Raw genomic sequence first — 19,348 nt, 5'->3', positions numbered from 1 at the left:
GGCAGTGATGGTGGTGGTGGCGGTAATGGTGGTGATGATGGTGGTGGTGGCGGTAATGGTGGTGATGATGGTGGTGGTGGTGGCGGTGGTGGTAGTGGCTGGGTGCCATAGGGTCACTATGACTCACACAGATCATACAACAGACGCCAACCTTACCCTTTCCTGCACCACTCTCACCATCTATGATATGTGCACACTCACTGTTCAAGTCACGGTGAAAATCCATCTTAGGAACGGCCCTCTGCTTTTGCTCTGGTCTGCCGCCTTTCTCAGCATGATGTCTTCTTCCAGGGACCAGCACCTCCTGACAACATGCCCAAAGCATGTGAGAAGGAGCTCCACCGTGCTGAACTCTGAGGAGCACCCTGATTGCACTTTCTCCAAGACGTTGTCATTCTCTTGGCAGGCTGTGGGTTATTCAGGATCATCTCCAACACTACAGCTCAAAGGCATCCACTCTGTCATCCTGAGTCACTGTCCAGCTCTCAGATGCACAGGAAAGACAAGCTACTGAATGCCAGGAACTGGTCCAGGGCCTAAATATGTATCTCCCTTACGCATTCACCAACCCCGTGAGAGAGGTCCCACTGCTCTCCTACTTTTACCGCGAAGAACTGAAGCTTCAAGGAAGTGAGGCATTCTCCTAAGGAGAGGAAAAAGGCTCCCAAGGATTTGAACGCGGATCTGAGTGATTCTATGTGACCCAGCCATTCTGTGACTTCTTTTCACTCCTCTCTATCCCCAAGTACCTGCTTTGGGTTCACGGTAAACCACGTTGCAGTGAGGGTAGAATGGATGGTGACATGTTTGACTACTTAATGAGTGAAAGGCTGAATGTTCAAGTTCGCCAGGAGGACACTCAGAAGGAAGGCCTCATGACCTACTTCCAACCATCACAGCCTGTCAACCTTTGAGTGCACTTGTGCTGTGACATACACAGGGTGTCGGAAGCCAGAGGCTGTCCAACCTGCTTGGGGTTTGTATGTTTACTGTTACTATCAGCTGGTTCCTCTGTTCAGGTGGTTGCTATGAGGGAGCTAGTTGTTTGTTTCAGGGTTTTTGTTCGTTTGTTTGTTTATGGTTCTTTTAGCTTGTCCTTGTTGAGAGGTATGGTTTGTGGTTATTGTTGTGAGGCAGCTAGTTGGTTGTTTAGGGGTTTCAGTTTGCTTGTTTATGGTTGTTGTTGTTGTTGTTGTTGTTGTTAACTACTGAGTCACCTACAAACCATGGCCCTGTGCCATCTGCACCATCACTCTGTTTACATCCATCAACAAGCTTTCTATGACACATTAAAATGACGGAAAACCAGGAGTGCAGGGAGGTTCAGACCTCACTGGTCCACAGTACAGGGAGGGCCAGTCATCATAAAACTACTGCTTCTGACTATAATCACTCAGGGCGTTCAATCGGAACTGGCTCCCTGCTGACCCTTCAGTGGGTTTTCAGAGGCTGTAAATAGCATGGGAGCTGACTATCCATCTTCCTCCTGCAGAACAACTGGTGGATTTGAACCACCTGCCCTTTGGGTTGGCGGTACAGCTCCTTCCCCAGTGAGCCATCAGAGTGCCTGACTGGCTATAATAATCTGGTGATAAACAATGCATGACATCACCACATGGCTTCTCTCCTTCTGTTAAAACAGAAGGGGGCGGGGTGGAAATCGCCAGAGAGTTTGCAAAAACCTGAGCTGTTTCTGCAGCTGAATGAGTCTGGCCTGTTAATCTCACTCCCCACACAATGTCACTGTTGCTGTCGCCTTAGGCACCTCCCTATTCAAGAGTTTCTATCTCCATTTCAGAGTTCTTCTCGAGCATATCCCATGATACTGATGCTCCCACCTGGAGGCAAGGAAGCAAATTACCGCACAAAGTGCTTTCCTAGGCACTGTGCTCACGCAGGCAAGTTTGCACTGCATCCCAAAACCACCCCCAAATGCAGGAATCCTGGTGTAGGGACCGGGAACTGCAGAGAGACATCCTCTCGACCCCCAAGGAGCCGCTAAGCCTTCCTCCTCTGCAGCTTTATCATTATTAAAATGGAGTGCTACAGGGTCAAGATGAGCACTGTCTCATCCAGTGAAGGTTCAAAGCTGCTGTACATGCTGAGCTGACTGGAGAACCACATACAGTTTCTTAAGCAGCATTCTCACATCAACTGGCAGTAAACACGCACAGGGGCCAAATGAGCTCCTTGGAAAGGCACTACAGATTGGTCAACATCTAGCTGCTAAGGCAATGTTTATTTTTTCACTGCGGTAAAAATTAACTTGTGTGGCCTTGGCCTGCAGGCAGACTGAACGCTGTACCCTGCCATCTGGGCCGTGGGCCAGGATCTCAGCCGTCCTGGGTCACAAGCTGATGCCAGTCCCACTCGATATGTCCACATGCCCAACATGGGACAGAGGAAGAGGACAGTGGGGATCTCCAGGAGGGACTGAAACGAGGTGGCTTTGGGAGTGCCCATTTCCCAAGAAAGGGGCTGCACCAGTGCCAGTGAGTTTCCTCCCTCTGTGAGTCAGGGTGGAGGTGCAGGCCAAGGAGAGGGCAAGTCCAGGCAGGACCCCCGGGGCGCACAGTCACAACGAAGCAGCTGCTCCAGGCTGAGTTATGACTCGTGGAAATCCCCTCAGCTTCAGGCAATCAGGTAGCTTTCAAACTCCCAACAATTATTGGCCCTCCTGGCCAAGGGAGAACAGTGAAAAAGAAAACAGGTAGGAAGGAGAAGAAAGGAAAATTTTTTTTAAAAAAACAACAAACCAAAACCAACACTGCAGGCTATGAGTTTCAAAACCGGCTGTTTGGTTTCTAGTAAATTAGAAGGAGTGGGCGGCTGAGGTACCGAGTAATGTTACCCTGTGGAGTGCGGTCTCTTTGACGTCAGCAGGCTGTCTCCCTCTCCCTCTTCTCTCCCCATCCGTAGCACCCTCCCCTGGTCCTCCCTACTGGTGTCAGGGGCCCAGATGGCCGAGGGTGGATCCCCAGGCTCAGAACATCCCCCCATCTGCACAGTGAAGGCCACTCAGCCAGCAGCCGACCTCAGCAGGACAGAAATGTGTGTGACTCAGAGGGGCGCGGGGGCGGGCGCTTAGCAGTTCTGTCCCAAGAACTTTCTTCTTGCAGCAGAAAGCACATTCTTGTTTCTGGTTGGCCTGAAATAGTATCCTGGGACACTGGGCCCTCCCTGCCTCCCACGTCTCCAGCACACAGACACACACACACACACACACACACACAGACACACACACAGGTGCCCTCACCACACAGTTGTTTTCTTGGTGCACAGAAGTCTACAGCAGCTGCCCCTGTAACCAGGAGACTATGCAGAGTCAGGGTTCCAAGACTGGGTGAGTGTGTATAGCCTGCCCTGGCATATTTTAGTTCACCCACCCATCCCACCCCTGCTTCAACAAGGACAGCAGGGATACCCAAGGGCTAGTGCCAGCCAGCACAGTCCACTGTGAGCTGGAAGAGTGAGTCCTCCCGCAGCCCTGATGTCCACAGGCCTCAGCCAAGCTGCTTTCTGGAGTAACTGCAGTTCTGGAAAAGCTGAAATCCAGCCCAGATCACACTTTGGGTCCTGAGGGGCCATGGCAGGGTCCATTCCAAAATTAGGTAGTGTAGAGGAGCCCTGGAGACACTCATGGGCTTGGTTTACTCTGTCCAGAGTGTGTTTGGCTGTTCTCAGCAAATGCATTAAAGGACTTTAGTGAAGGGAGGTTGGGGGGGGGGGGGAAGACCCACTGCCATTGGGTGAATTCCAGCTCACAGAGTCCCAGTGGCCTAGCAGGACAGAGGAGAGCTTCCCATCAGGGTCAGAGGTTATAATCTTAACAAAAGTGGAATGCCTCATCTTCCTCCCTTGGAGCAAAGTCTAACACTTACCCCACTACACTACCAGGCTCCCTAAGAGACAAGAAGCTCTCTGTAACCAGAAGTCCTAGCTTCAATGACAAAATCCATGTTCAAGGCATGTTAGCAGTGGCCGAGTGCACATACACACAAATAGCTGTGCAAGACGAACACAAAGCTATTCAGAAATGAGACTTGTACTCTGTGGGAGGCAGAACATGATGGCATCATGAGTTCACGCATCACACTCCACGACCATTGTTCGCTGTCAAGTCAACTGCAATTCGTGGTGACCGCCGAGTGCCAGATGGTTGGTGCTCCAGTGGGCCATAGCCGCTGGTTGTGCAGAAACAAATCAGCAAGGCACCTCTGTCTGGGCTCAATGAGCAGACATGTGCGTTAGCCATTTGCACCATCCAGGGACCTCATTGCACGCTCACTCATTCTCATTACAGGGAAGGTGGAACTGCCTGTAGCAGGTTTTCCGAGGCAGTAAATCAAACGGGCAGAGATTATCCCTCTTTATTCTGTAGAGAAGCTGGTGGATTTAAACCATAGGTCATTGGGTTGGCAACTCAATTCTTTAACCGCTGGGCCACCAGAGCTACATAGACGGTGTGGTGTGTGTAATATGTCCATGATGCATAAGTGTTCGTCTAAGTTATAGTGTGTCATGTGTTGGGGTGTCATGTATGCACAGAGTGTATATGTGTGCCTTCGTGCATAGCGTGTGATGTGTATTTGTGTACTTGAGTGAGGGTGTATATATGTCGGGGGTGAGGGGTAGTGTAATATTTATGGGCTGTGGCATGTGTACATGTGTGCATGTGTGTGATGTCTGTGTAGAGTGTGCTGTGGTGTGTGGGTGGGTCATGAGGTGTGTATGTAGGATGCATGCTTGTGTGTGCACACATGCCCACGTGTACAGCCTCCGCTCAGGTCAGCTCTTTCTGCCTACCCTACCACCAAAGTCCTTGTTCAAGACCAGCCTACTTAAAAGTTCATCTCTGATTTGGCAGCAGAGCCATAGGAAACAGAGGAGCACCATTCCAAATCAGCTCCCTGCTGCAAGCTGGGACTTCAAATGGCTGATTCAAATGAGAAGTTATTGCACTGTAATAATGCTCAATAACAGAACCCATTGGAAAGGCCAGCGGACATTCAGACAATGATCAATTTGTTTTCAGTCATTAGGGTGGGCAGGCAAGAAGCTGAAACCACTGTCTGTGTGGGCAGATTTATCCTCCTGCCACCTCCAAGAGCAGAGTCAATGAGCCTGAGACTGGCTGGAACAGCTCATCCATGGACGTGTTCCAACAGAGGGCCTGATGGGACCGGTCCATCAGACATTCTTCTGGTCTCTATCGCTCACTCTCTTTCACATCTTCCTGAAGAGCACGCCCTTTCAGCATTTCCGTCTTGGCAAAGCCACACTGCTAAGTATCCTAGAAGCTCAAGTAGGCTTGGATATCCTGCTGTGTTTCTGCAAAGCTGACTTCCCTTGCTAAATCAGACTCCAAAAAACATCAACGGTGAGTCACACACGGAAGATGAGCCATCATTAAGGAGATACTGAGATGCTCTCCACCAGTGGCTGAATCAGGGCATGACCTAATCGCTCAGAGTCATGCGTGGTACCTTCCACACCATGTGTGGTAACTCTTGGGAGGGCTTCTAACTGTCAGCATGTACAGGAACCAAGCACTTAACAACACACACCATGCTGGCCGCATGCCCCCAGGGATGAATCAGACCAAAGGAAACCTTTTATCTGATGGTCACTGCACTGAGCCCTTGATGGCAGGGGTTGACGGGAAGCCATTGGGGCATTAGGAAGCACGTGGGTGGGTTGATGGTGGGTAGAGTGGCCAGTTCTCTGAGCACACCAACATTTATGAGCTTGACCTCCAGCAAGAGAGTGAGATCATTTTAAAGGCTATAGAGCTATTGTTTTTACCTAATAGCTACTAAACCTCACTCTGGGGGTAGGAGGATTGACAAGAGAGTTGACACCAAGAACCCAAATTGCTCTCCTCTTAAAATAAGGCAAGTAAGAAATACCTTAGAGTGGCATGTCAGCCTGGGCTAGAGAAAACACTTAGATCACGACAGCTCTACACAAATCAGACGCCCACATATATGAAGGCAGTCAGGGAGGACATAGTGGGGAGGTGCTGTCAAGTTGACTAAAACTCATAGCGACCCTCTGAACAACAGATCTGAACGTTGTCCTATCCCGGGCCATCATCACGACTTCCAACACCATTGAGCTAATTATTAGTCACCACGTTAATGCATCTTGTTGAGGGTCTTCGCTCTTTCTCTGACTCTTTACCGTCCTTTTTAAAGTCCTAAACTCTCCAGAAAACGTGCACAAAGAATGTGAGGTCAAGTTTCCTCACCCTTGCCTCTAAGGACACACTGGCTGCATTTACTCCAAGACAGACTTCTTGGGGGGGGGGATGTTTTGTTTTTGGCAATCCATGCTATATTCAGCACTCTTCTCCAACACCACAATTCAAAGGCATCGATTCTTCAGTCTTATTCATTGTTCAACTTTCAGATGCATAGCAAGCCACTGAAAATACTATGGCTTAGATCAGGTGCACTTTAATCTTTAAGCTGACTCCTTTGCTCTTTAGCACTCTGAGGAGTTCATTGACAGTTGTTGTTTGCTGTTGTTGTTAGGTGCCATCAAGTGGAGTATGACTCAAAGCGACCCTATGAACAAAAGATCTGAACCCAGTCCTGTCCTGCACCATCCTCACACTTCCTGACACACAAGAGCCCATTGCAGCAGTCACTGTGTCAATCCACCTGGTCGAGGGTATTCCTCCCCAGCTCTGACCCTCCACCCTTCCCATTATCGTGTCCCTCTCCAAGGAATACCACATCCTAGCAATATGTCCAAAGTATGTGAGGCAAAGCCTCATCATTCTTGCCTCCAAAGAGCACACCGGTTGCACTCTCTCCAAGATATATATGTTTGTTCTCTTGGTCATCCATGGGATGTTCAGTGCTCTTCTCCAATGCCACAGCTTAAAGGCATCAATTCTTTTTCTGTCATTCTTATTCATTGTCCAGGTCTCAGATGCATAGCAAGTAATCGGAAAGACTATGGCCTGAATCAGACACACCCTAGTCTTCAAACTAACAACACTACTCCTCAATAATTTGGGAAGTTCCCCAACTGCAGCTGTCCCATTGCAGTAGATTTTCCCAATATACCACATTGATTATTCATCCCAACCAGACCATGTAGAAATATATGAATGACTATTTGTTGTCCTGGAAGATAATTCTTGGGGTTTTGAAAGGTTAGGCTCTGGAGTTGCTCATTTAAAATGCAAACAAACTCAGGATAAAGACACAACTAAAGATCTCATGAAGAAAGGGGACCATGTTCACCATAAGCAGGGAACAAGAGGAGGAGAACCAGGAGGAGGGGTGAGGGCTGAGTACAAACAAAGGACATCATTACAGGGATAAGTGAGGGGGCAGAGGACATCAAGGACACGGTGCCTTTGTGACACTCTTGCCAGGCTGACTCTCAAACCATCTCTATAAAATGTTGGGTTTGTTGTTTGTAGAAAAGAAAGGGAGCTTGTTTTGACATCAACATTAACTGAAGACAGGTCACAAGACTTCAGAAACACAACACTGCCCATGTGAGGGAGATGGAACCACAATGTTCCAACTTGACATCCCCAAGAACATGCTCACAGAAGCTGGCATTCCTTAGCCAGAATCCACTGGAGTCCAAGCTCTAGGTAACATGGGACCAACTGGCCAACACTGAGGCCCTGGCATCCCCGTGCCTGTTAAAATTGATGGGCTAAACTGGAATTGTGGAAAGACCTGGTGAAACCAGCTGATGTGTAGTCAGCTATGAGTCATGGAAGCTTCAGGAGTTCCAATAGAGGAGAATCCCAGTACAACGGGCTCCACAGATGTTCAGTGGCTGGGCCTGAAGACATCCCTCTGGGGAGACTCAACCAACCTTTCCCTTAACAGCCAAGCTTGCTAACTGTTCACATTGACCAGGGGCTCCTATATGCTAAGGGAGCTCTAGTAGTATATGGTTAAGGAGTCACACTGCCATCCCAAAGGCATGCAGTTCAAATCCACCAGTTGCTCCATGGGAGACAGATGGACCGTCTTCTCCTATGCAATTTACAGCCTCTGGAAAACCTCTGGAGGTTATCTGTGAGTCTGTTGATTCAATGGTACACAACAACAACATGAAGGAACCCTGCAGTGAGTTTCATGGTGGCTGGAAAATGCCCATTAAATGATAGCTAGGAAGAATAATATCCAGACTTACTACACACTATCCACGTTTACATATGTGCCTGGCTTATAAATAGATTCAGCAGGTTTAAAGGCATGGAAATGTTCCCAGAGATCCCAGGAATTTTTCCATGATGACAGAAGCATGTGACTCATGTGGACAGAGACATCAACTCACATGGCCCTCGTCAGAAGACAATCTCCCTGCAGCTGCGTGTGGAAATGCTGACACTGCTATCGCCTTTGGGTACGCAGGACACCAGGTGACACAACATGCTGGCCAGAGAAACCTTTCGTGTGGCCCTCCACAGTCCCTGTGTGTCCTCAAGCTTGTGCTAGCTGACTAGTGAGCACTTGGCCAGCTGCACAGCTACCGGCCCGGTTTCTGCTCTCCCTGCTCCCTCTGCAGGGCCATGTATGCAATCTGGCCACGCACACACGTGAGCTAAATAAGAACCAATGAGGGAGGGAGGCAGCCAGGAAAGGCCAGTGCCTCTGAGCCCAGAATCCAGGTCTTCCTCCTAGTGCAGGGCGTTTGTGGGCTCATGCCTACTTTTGTTTCATTTCCACCTAAATTTCTGCTTTCTACTGGAGATGAGGTGAGGAGTGGCACTATAGGGAGGGTTTGGGGTGGAGAAATGAAGAAGGAAGGCTGAGTCTATTCCTGTTCCTCTTTTCCTCTCTGCTGTCTCTCACTCCCAGAAGGCCTTGCATGTGGTCTCTCTGCTCTGTGAGGGGCTAGCTGGTTAATGGCACAGTGTCAGGCAGTAAAGATAAAACAGTGAGACATGGTCTTGTTGTGACTAAATGACAGGATGGCAGTCCCAAGGAGGGAGGAAACAGAATGAACAAACACCACAGTGGCCCTGTGGACAACAGATCTACGCCCTGCGCTGCCCTGTGCCACCCTCACCATCCCTCATATGTTCAAACGCACTGTTACAGTCACTGTGTCAATCCAACTGGTTGAGGGTCTTCCTCTCTTTCTCTGATCTTCCATCTTCCCCAGCAGGAAGTCCTTCCCTAAGGACTGATCCTTCCACACAATTTGCCCAACCAACATGTGTGAAAGGAAGTTTCACCATCTTTATCTCTAAGGAGCACCTTGGCTTCACTTTCTCCTACACATGTCCATTTGTTCTTTTGGCAGTCCATGGGATATTCGAGACTCTTCTTCAACACCACCATTCAAAGGCATCAATTCTTGTCATCCTGAGTCATGGTCCAGCTTTCAGATGTGTACGCTGACTTCACAGCATCTTCGACTCCAGAGTTGGCATCCACTCCCCTCTCCAACAGCAAGGGGTGCTCAGGTAACTAGGAAAGGAAAGGGCTGATGAGGCATTAGTGGTTCTGTGGGAGATCGCCTCCCCCCATGCAAGAGACTCAACTTTGATTCCTACCCCCGGCTCCTCATGTCCCGTCACCATCCACCAATGAGTAGAGGTTTGCTTTTTGTGAGGATGTAGAGAAAAACTAGGAATGACGTCAGACCATAAAAATTGTATGAGTCGTCAGGCTGGGTCTGCAACCAGTATGGTGAGGGTGCAAGACCAGACCATATATCATGTTGGAGTCGCCATGATGTGGGGCCAGTTTGATGGCTGCTGGTGTCTACAGGGCCACCGCTCCCAGTCATATCCTGAGGGCTGGTGTCTCTAATTGGTGTTGCTAGGTCAGCATGGTAACTCATGAGGTCACCACTTTATCCCCGAGACCTCCTCCCAGACTGTACAGAATCTATAGTTTACTATCACTTTCAATCACAGACGAATGTCTGATAAATATAGCTGCAATTTACTTAAATGTAAAAAGTTTTAGGTTATGTGAATACCTAAAAAGTTTGTTAAAACTTTGAATCCTTCTACATTGGTGTATAACAGGTTTTTTTTAATTTGTAATACATATTTAGTTGTAAAACTAATGTTTTCAGTTACTTTAGATATTTCTCTTTGTTACTTTATTCTTTAAAAAATACAAAAAGGTCTTGATAATGTTCACAATACTATTTATCACAACATTGTAACCAAAACACCCGAAAAGTTTACAAAATCAGCAACTATAAAAACACCATCAGCAACAAGAATAGCATATGATGGTAGCCCAGGGATGGAACCATGTGAGCCAAGCATGGTTGTATTCAGGGAATAATTAGCTCTGACGAGAGCACAGTAGAAGGTGCAGAGAGTAAATTAGCACTGTGTTTTAGCCTTTGCAGATCTGTTGATGCATGTGAGATGGCCTGACAAAAATTATTTTTGCTGTTATAATTAACTAGAGGAATATTCTTATAAAAACAATGTATTTCTGATGAAACTCTGCATAGAAGTCTTTTAGTGTGTCACGCCTCTGATGGTGTCGGCTCCCTTTGATGTCTCCACTGTGGCCCGTCCTCAGGGAAGCCTAGCCTGCTCTTGACCAAATGGCCACAAGGATGGTACAGCCACCACACTGTGTAGGGAGGGGTTGACGCTCCCTGCCCTTCCCACACCTGCACACCCTCCCTGCAGGCCTAGGGCCCCAGGCAGCCCCTCAGGTGGATTAGAACAAACCTGGCGCCCACATACACAGCCTGGTTGGTGAGGTGTTCTGAGGGGCTGCCTGCCTGCCTGCCTGCCACAGCCTGCCCAGCTGTTGTGTGATGATGGGACACGGGCTCTGTGCACAGGCTCTTCTCACACCAGTGAAACAACAGTGGAGGCTTCATGTCTGTAGTTCTGTCCCTCAAAACACTCTGGGTCTGAAGCTGTGACAGTGAGGAAACCAAACACAGCACGCTTGTTCACTTCATAATCAGTACGTTCTCCTTCTGACTGAATAAATCAAATACGTCACCCAATTACTATAGTCTGTGCCGAGTTTAAGCAGCCCTGGTGGTGCAGTGATTTGTGTGCTGGACTGGTGACCAAGATGTAGCTGCTTTGAGAGAAAAAGATGAGCAACCATTATTGTTGTTGTTGTCGTTGTTGTTGTTGTTGTTGTTGTTGTTGTGAACCTTCCAGTCAGAACCGACTCATCGCTGACCCTGCCCTGGGCTTTCAGAGGCAGTGAGTCATGCAGGAGATCACCCATCTCTCTCTCACAGAGCAGCGGGTGATCTGAGGCTCCTACACTCCTCGCCACTGGGCCACCAGAGACCCGAAGGAGGTCACCATGAGCCAGAATCCACTTGACGAGAGAGGGTCTAGAGTGGAGCTTGGAGCTTAATCTTCAAGGAGATTTCTACCCAGGAATTTGTGTGACTAAATCAAGGTCAGAGTTCCTGCTTGATAAACTGAGCCGGCCAGGTGTGGACTCAAGCTGACATCTGACCACAGCCACTGCGATCAAAGGTTGAGCCAGTTCCTGCAGCGTCTCCTCCAGGCTCCACATGAATGCTGGCTGTGGTCACTCGCCCAGTGGAAACAAGGCACCACACAAACACATCCCCAGACCTTCCACGTGTGTGACTCCTGTCATCACTTTCCAGCATATTCTCCCTCAAGTCCAAACACCATCACCTCAAAATGGCCTAGCCACAAAGCTCTTTCTTTATCACCAGCACGCAGCCCGGAAGCATAGAGTTGGTATTTCCTCTGCCCAATGAGGGATTTTTGTGGGGTTTTTATTTGGTTTCATTTTTGCCCTGGTTCTGAGAACGCTCCCTTTGTTCGTCCCTCGCCCACTGTTTAGATTCTCAAAGGCATTCTCCTCAGGAAATCACACAGCAACTGCTCCAGAGGTGGATCCCAAAACATGCAGCTAGAAGAACCCCATCTTTCTAAGGCTTTTCAAGCAGTAATAAAGGCCCTGAGAAGAGAGAAGACCCCTCCCGAGGTTTGCCACACACTGACTGCCAAGCAACAGGGAGCAGGGTGCCAGTGGATGGGCCTGGTCTCTGGCCTTGGCCCTTTGTTTGTCTGTGTGGGACAGGAAGTCCTTCCTCTGGAAAATATGCCCTCCCTTGCACTAACCTCAGACTCCCTGGGTGGTGCAAGCATTCAGCACGCTCAGCTGACACTCAGAAAGTTGAAGCAGCTGGGGTTTGACTGAGTGCCCATCGACAGACAAATGGATAGGGAAACTGTGGTACATGCACACAGTGGAGTATTACACAGAATTGAAAGACAATGAAAAGTTCAGGAAATACTACACGGCATGGATGAGCCTGGAAGACATTAGGCTGAGTGAAATATTCCAGTCACAAAAGGACAAACATTGTAAAAGACCACTGTTTTAAAAACCAAAACAAACAAAAACAATTAGAAGTTTACGTACAGAGATAATCAATCTAATATGGTTAATGGCAGAGGGGAGCAGAACAATGGTTATTATGTCATTCTGAGATGATTGTTGAAATAGGTAGGTGGAGGGCACAACAATGGGGAACGAATGGATAATCAGGCTAGTGCATATTGTAATTAATGATATGGAACAAAATAAGCATGATTGATTGAAAACAAGAAAGCTAACAAAAGTTTTATATGTACAGATACAATCAATCTTGGGGATAGCAGGAATGAGAAGGGAGACAGAGGGAGCAAAGGTTAATAAATAGATTGAGTGAAGGAAAAGGTAATGTACAATTGGGGTTTGATGAGATAAAGTAATGAATTGCATTAACCAATTGGCATGAATAATATAAAATAAAATGCATATAAGAAATTAAAAGTGCATGCTGTTGTGTGTCATCGAGTCAGAACTGACCCATATCTGACCCTCCAGCAGGTTTTCAGAAGCAGTAAATCACACAGGAAAATATTGCCCATATTTCTCCCATGGAGCAGCTAGTGGATTCAAATAACTTGAAGAATATCATCCATGTCATTGGCTTCTCGGGGTAGAAATTGTCAAACAGGTGACCATTTCAGTGTATACAGTTCTAAGGGTTCTCTCTTCTCACAACAATAAAAAGGAAAAAGTACCCCACCAAAACCCAAAACTAAAGCAAGCACAGCTCCACCTGACTCACAGGGTTGCCTTGAGTCAGAACCCAGGACACGACAACTGGTCGGCTGGTAGCAGTCTGTCATAGGATCTTGACCAGGTCGGCTCTCCTGTGGCCCACACACTCTCCTCTGGATGATTAAAGTGTTTCCAGAACAGGTCCGGGAAACAGAAGTGAGAGCCCACATAGGCAGCACACTAGTGAGAAGTCCTTGGAAAAGTCAGTGCTCAAGCCCTGAGACCCTGTAACACTTCCGAGAGGTCTGCAGTGCTGGCTGCACACCTTCTGTCCTTATCACTGCCTGAGTGAACAATGGGTCCCTTGGCTTCAGGAGGAACTTGTCCACCATGTCTTCCATCAGTCTAGCTCCTGACTAGACTGAACCCCCCAGTGCCCAGTCAGTCCCCAACACAAACGCCACTTCTCCCCAGGCAGTAGCTGCTGAGATGGGCACCCACCCAGATGACCTCAACTTTCTACCTCCACTGGGGCCACAGGCTCTCTGGGGCTGGAATCAAAGGGAGCCCTAAGTCAGAAGCAATTAGCCAACATGGAGGGAGGCAGGAGAATTCAAGTTTAATCTCCTCACTCATCCCAAAGGGGTCAGAAGAGGGCCAGTGGCCACAAGAGAGCCAGTGGTTACAAGAGGTCAGAGCCTCAGGGATTTTTTTTTTCCCCAAGTTCAAAGACTTGAGCTAAAGCCACATGGTGCCCGCTGGCACCACCCCACAGAGCAGACCCAGTCCTGCATCAGAGAAGTGGATTCACTGAGTCACACCAACTTCTTCCTCCTCCTTGGAACAGCTTAGCCACCAGCAGTGGCCTTTTCCCAGGGACACACGGTGGCCAGCACTCGGAAAAGCTGATGCCCCAGAGAGGATCAAGAGGGGCCACTCATACTGGCTTAGGGGGCTCCCCTGACTGGTGTTTTCCAAAGCAACATCTTGTCCCAGAACTTGTCCTGTCCTCCATTGACCTTGGCATGTTCTTTCTCACTTTCCTGTTCAGAACACAGACACACTTTCCAGAGACTGTGAATCATCACCGGCCAGCAACGGCCATTTGGAAAGCAGGAAACCACTCCAGGCAGACCTGGGATGGGCGGCTGGGTGCTGAGGGGACATCATGCAGAACTGCGGCTAAAGCAGGGGTGGCCAGGTCAAAGCCTCCGTGCCACCCACCTAACTTTTCTATTACCACTCTGGACAACCCTCTTCCGAGCCTCTTCCAACATCGCTGAAAGTTATCTCAGTTTCTTTGACCCCATGAAGAGAAAGAGCAGATCCATTCAAGCTCATGGGAAGTTGTTGTTATTGTTGTTGTTTAGTGCCATCAATTGGACCAGGAGTCATAGTGACCCTGTGAACAATAGATCTGAACCTTGTCAAACCATTGCACCATCCTCACCATCTGTGATATGTTCAAAAGATCAGAACAGGTGGATCCAGCATGGAGCCGGATCCAACAAGACACAGGAATCAGACCCTGCTTGCATATACTCTTGCTCTGATGATGCACTAGTCATCTCTGTCATTCAAGCTCTTTTATGACTGGAAGTTCAGTACCTAGCCTTTAGGGAGCTCTGGTGGCCTAATGAGTTGGGAATTGCAGTGCTAATCGAAAGGCAATTGGTTAAAACCCACCAACTGCCCTGCAGGAAAAACATGAAAAATCTCCCAATCTCAGCCCCTGCAAACCTGCTGGAGGGTCCATTAGGAGCTGGGTCTGACTCAATCACAGTGTGTTCCAGACATTTTGAGGTAGCCTTCTGGATCCACTCAACAAGTTCCAGGAAGGCATCCCTGTGAATCCACAAACAAATGCCAGAAAACCAAACTCATCACTGTCGAGTTGATCTCAATTCATAGTAACCCTAGAGGGCTAAGAAGAACTGTCCATAGTTCTCAAGGCTGTGGTGTTAGGAAAATAGAAGCAGACTGCCACAACCTTCTCATGTGCAGTGGACCTGCTGGCCTTTCCATTAGCACTGAGCTCTTTAATCACTGCATCAGCAAGTTGTTCCCATTCTCAAAGAGCACCACACTCTTCTGTGCAGGCCTCCACGTGTTGCTCTCTGAACAACAGAAAACTCGAACCCACCACATCTAGCCAGTTCCGGCTTACAGCAACCCTCCATTGTGCCTCCAAGGCTGTAAGTCTTTGCAGGAGGACTCTGTCCATATTTCTCCTGTGGAGTGCCTGGAGGATCCAATGTCTTATGCACTGCATCACCACAGCTCCTCCTGAATGATGAAAGGCCATCCTCGGCAAGCCTTAGGTTCCCATGCAGTGATGTGAGACCAAGAGGGAGCTCTGTTGGCCTAGTGGATAGAAAGTTGTGCTGCCAATCCAGAGGTGGCCAGTTCTACTTCACCAGCTTCTCTGTGGGAGAAAGACGGACCATCTCCTCCCATAGGATTTACAGCCTTTTAAAACCAGCTGCAGGCTCCACCATGAGTCAGGTCTGAGTTGATGGCAATAAGTTGAGTTGAAGAGAACGTCATTATTTTTTTGCTTCTATTTGCTCATAAATTATGCCATTCAACCGCAGAATGACCTGGGAGCACTGCTGGTGCAGTAGGTAAGGAGTTCATTTGCTATCCAGGTCAGCCATTTTAATCCAAATTAACACAATAAGACACCAAATATAAACTAGCAACTTGGCAAAATCTTTAACTATTGGCAATTGTCTTAATTGGATTGACCACATAATAGAGAAATGGGTGCCCTCTATGTGATAGGTGGGTATGCATTGGTACAAATTTTCTGAAAGCAGTTTGACCTTCCTATGCATTATAATCATTAATTAATATCCTTTGACTCATTAATTATAAGACAAGCTCAGCTGAATACCTCAGGGAAAATGCACACAAAAAAATGGCATTTGAAATATCCTAGAAGTGATTGATAATCAGGAAGAATCCTTTCTTGGGCAAAAAAATATCATTATGGGACAGGAAGAGGGGTCAGCAAAATAGAATAAGACCCTCAGTGAACTAGACTGGCACAGTGACTGCAGCAGTGGACTTGTTGGAGATGATGAGGATGGCTCAGGATAGAGCAAGGTTCAAGTATGTTGTTTATAGGGTCCCTATAATTGTTCCCTATGATTGAAGCAGGGGCCTTCAAGCCCAAAGGGGGAAGAGGGGAGAGAAGGCAGCCATGTTCTCCCAGGTTTGTTCCACCCAGGGCTGCTATGAGCTGGTTGCCAGAGAGAGCATGGTGCTGTGTGTGCGGGTGTTGTGACAGTTTTTGCACGTGAAGGACTACTCTGCCTCCAGGAACCAGGCAAGCCGATTAAAACAAGCTTGGAAGGAGGAGTGGCATCCACTTCCATAATAGCTTGCCTCCAGAAACCCTATGAACCTGGAGAGAGGATGAAAGGCACCCAAGCATCGAGGACTCTCCTTCATAGGGTCGCTATGAGTCGCCTGCCACTCGACGACACTTAACAACACCACCACCACATGATTGGTAGTTGACTCTACGGGACCTAAATAGCAGATGTGACTAAGGAAATAAACTAAGTATTTAACAAAATACTATGTTGTTGTCAGGTGTCATAGAGGCAACTGCAATTCATATGAAATACTACATAGCCATTAGAGATAGTGTCTCAAATTCACATTCAAGGTCGTAGAGAAATATTCCCATGGATCATGTGGGTAAATGAGAAGTAGGTGACAAAACAAATGTGTTCTGTTGATCTGAAAGCATTGGCATGGCTAGGACACAAAAGAAAAGATTGAGCAATTCATCCAGCATCAGCAGTGGTCATCTTTGCTGAATGGCATTTGGAGTGATTTTTACTTCCTTTTATATGGCTGGGAGTTTTTTTATGGGTTTGTTGTAGTTTTGTTTTTTTTAATGTCTGCAATAAACACAAAAAACATTTTTGTAAGCCCAAATCAGTTCTTTCTTCTCACTCAAAACAAAGCAAAACCTTGACAGGTCAATCTGTCACATCAGATACTTTGACTTGTCCCCATTCCGGTGGAAGGTGTTGGTGTTGACATTCTGCCAGGAAGCCTGGAGCTCTGACGGTTTACCACCACTTGAACGGGCTGGACTGGGTCTGCCCACACCCTCTTAAGCAGCCCCCATGTGGCAGCTACATTTCTCGAGATGGCTGACTGGGGTCACAGGCAAGACTAGGGCATGGCAAGTTTCCCCAACAGATGTCAAATATCCATCATGGTAATTAAATCTCAGAGTTCAGCCATAGAAATTAACTAAATTAACCACCGCAGACCTCACTGGGTGGCCTAGCAGATTCCGATATTTTGAAAATATATGAATCACAACCCCCTAGTTCTACTCAACACCAGGAATAAATTCCAGGCCCTTAAAGCTCACAGAAGCTTACAACCAGAAAGAGCATAATAAATCATCTCCTCAGAGCCTCTCATGTGACTCCTGAGAGGATCAAGGCACGGGAAAGTGAAGTGTTTTGCCCGATGTCACTCAGTCAAGAAAAGAATTCTGTCTCCTGACTTGGAATCTGAGGTCCCTTCCAGTTGGTCACAACTAGGACAAGTGCAATGAGGACTGGGGCCCAAGGTGAGGAGCACACAGGGTCCTTCAGCTGTCCTGACCCTGAAGAAGAGGCAAGTTAGAGTTCACTTGATGGCCTTCTCAGCCAAAAGGTCATGTACTTTTTGACAGGAGATGTCTATGCCATTTTCATCATATCCTCCAAGAGATGTCATCACCCAACGGAAACTAAGCACTATTGTGTTAGACCGCGAATTGGCAAACTTGTTCTGTGAAGGACAAGAGTGTAAATACTATAGTCTCTGTCACAACATCTCAGGTTGTCCCTTGTAAGGTGAAAATAACCATCAATGAGACATGAGTGGATGGGTGTGGCTGTGTTCCAATAAAGCTTTATTTACAAAATTGGGTAGTAGTTTACTAAGGACAAATCTAGAAAATCTGAGCTCAAAGGTAATCATTCCATTGTATCAGCTTCTGCTTCTAGACCCTCAACAACTCTCAAGAGCTTTCCTCTCCCTTCAGTAAGGTACATGGAACCACATTCTTATTCCTGGCCCTGGACCCAGCTCCTCAGGAGGACCACCCAGGAAGGGAAACACATAAAAGCAATCGTTTCACTTTTTCACTAAACAACAACTTCTTTGAATTTCTTATTGGAAACTTTCACACATGACTTGAGGTTGCTGCAACCCATTTCCTGCAGCTCTGTTCACAGCTTGTTATTTTGAGCAAAATAGTTGTTGTGCTGCATAGGGGATGACCTTTGCCCTCTGATGGCTGCCCACAATTTACTTTGCTGACTAATTTTCCTCTAAGAAGCTTTAAAGCAAGCTGGTGAACTCTTCCTTTCTTCACACAAAATTCTGAGTTCCTTTTTTAGCTGAGGACTGACACAGAGTTCAAGAAGGAGAGTGTCTAGTAAGAAATTGTTATGTGCCATCAAGTCGGAACCAACTCATAGTTGACTCACTGGCAGGTTTTCGGAGACAGGATAATCACATGGGTCTTGAAGACTGCCTATCTTTCTCCTACAGAGCAACAAGTGTGTTCAAACCATATACCTTTGGGATTGCAGCACAATTTATTATTACTAGTCTATCAGAGCTCCCAGGAAAGAATTAGAGGGCCTTTTTTCATCTCCTTGTGGCAAAGGATTTCTTCAACTCAAGTCAATAGTATTTCTTGAGCTCTCACCAAGGGATTTATTTTCCATGTCCTTCTGGTCCCTGAGGAAGGGGGTGGGTACTCTGCAGGGATAGAATCCAGCAGATCTCACCTCTGTTCTTGTAAGAAAGATGAGTTTGGGGGGGGGGGGGAATAAATCTTTCCTTATTGGAAAGATCTTTCTCATCACCCAGGGTCCATCACTCTTCTTCCTCTCAGACCCTAACCACCTACAGTTCTGAGGTAGATAAGTGCAAAGCTGTAAATATAGTATTTGCACCTGCAAGGTTCAGATCCTTTTTCATAGAGAGGCTATGTGTTGTAGTCAACTCAGTGACACCTAACAATAACAGATGGAAATGGGAGAAGGTGGTGCACAAAACGGAAGCTAAGCAAGGTGGTGAGTCAGCCTCCTCAGCTGCTGCTGCTCCTCAGCCCTACCTTACCTCAAAGGTTCAGAACCTTGTCCTGCCCTGTACCATCCTCACCTTCACAAAATTCTGGGAGCAAAAAGTCTAAGTTTGCTAGTTTTGAGAAAGCCAGAAAAAAGAAAAGTGTGTTTGTATGGACCAACCTTTTAAATATAATACTCATCAGAAATACACTGAAGACACTAACATGT

Source organism: Elephantulus edwardii, unplaced genomic scaffold (genome assembly GCF_000299155.1).
Source record: "Elephantulus edwardii isolate Elephantulus edwardi_28Jun2011 unplaced genomic scaffold, EleEdw1.0 scaffold00166, whole genome shotgun sequence".
Taxonomy (NCBI): Eukaryota; Metazoa; Chordata; class Mammalia; order Macroscelidea; family Macroscelididae; genus Elephantulus; species Elephantulus edwardii.
This window is presented reverse-complemented; position numbering follows the sequence as displayed.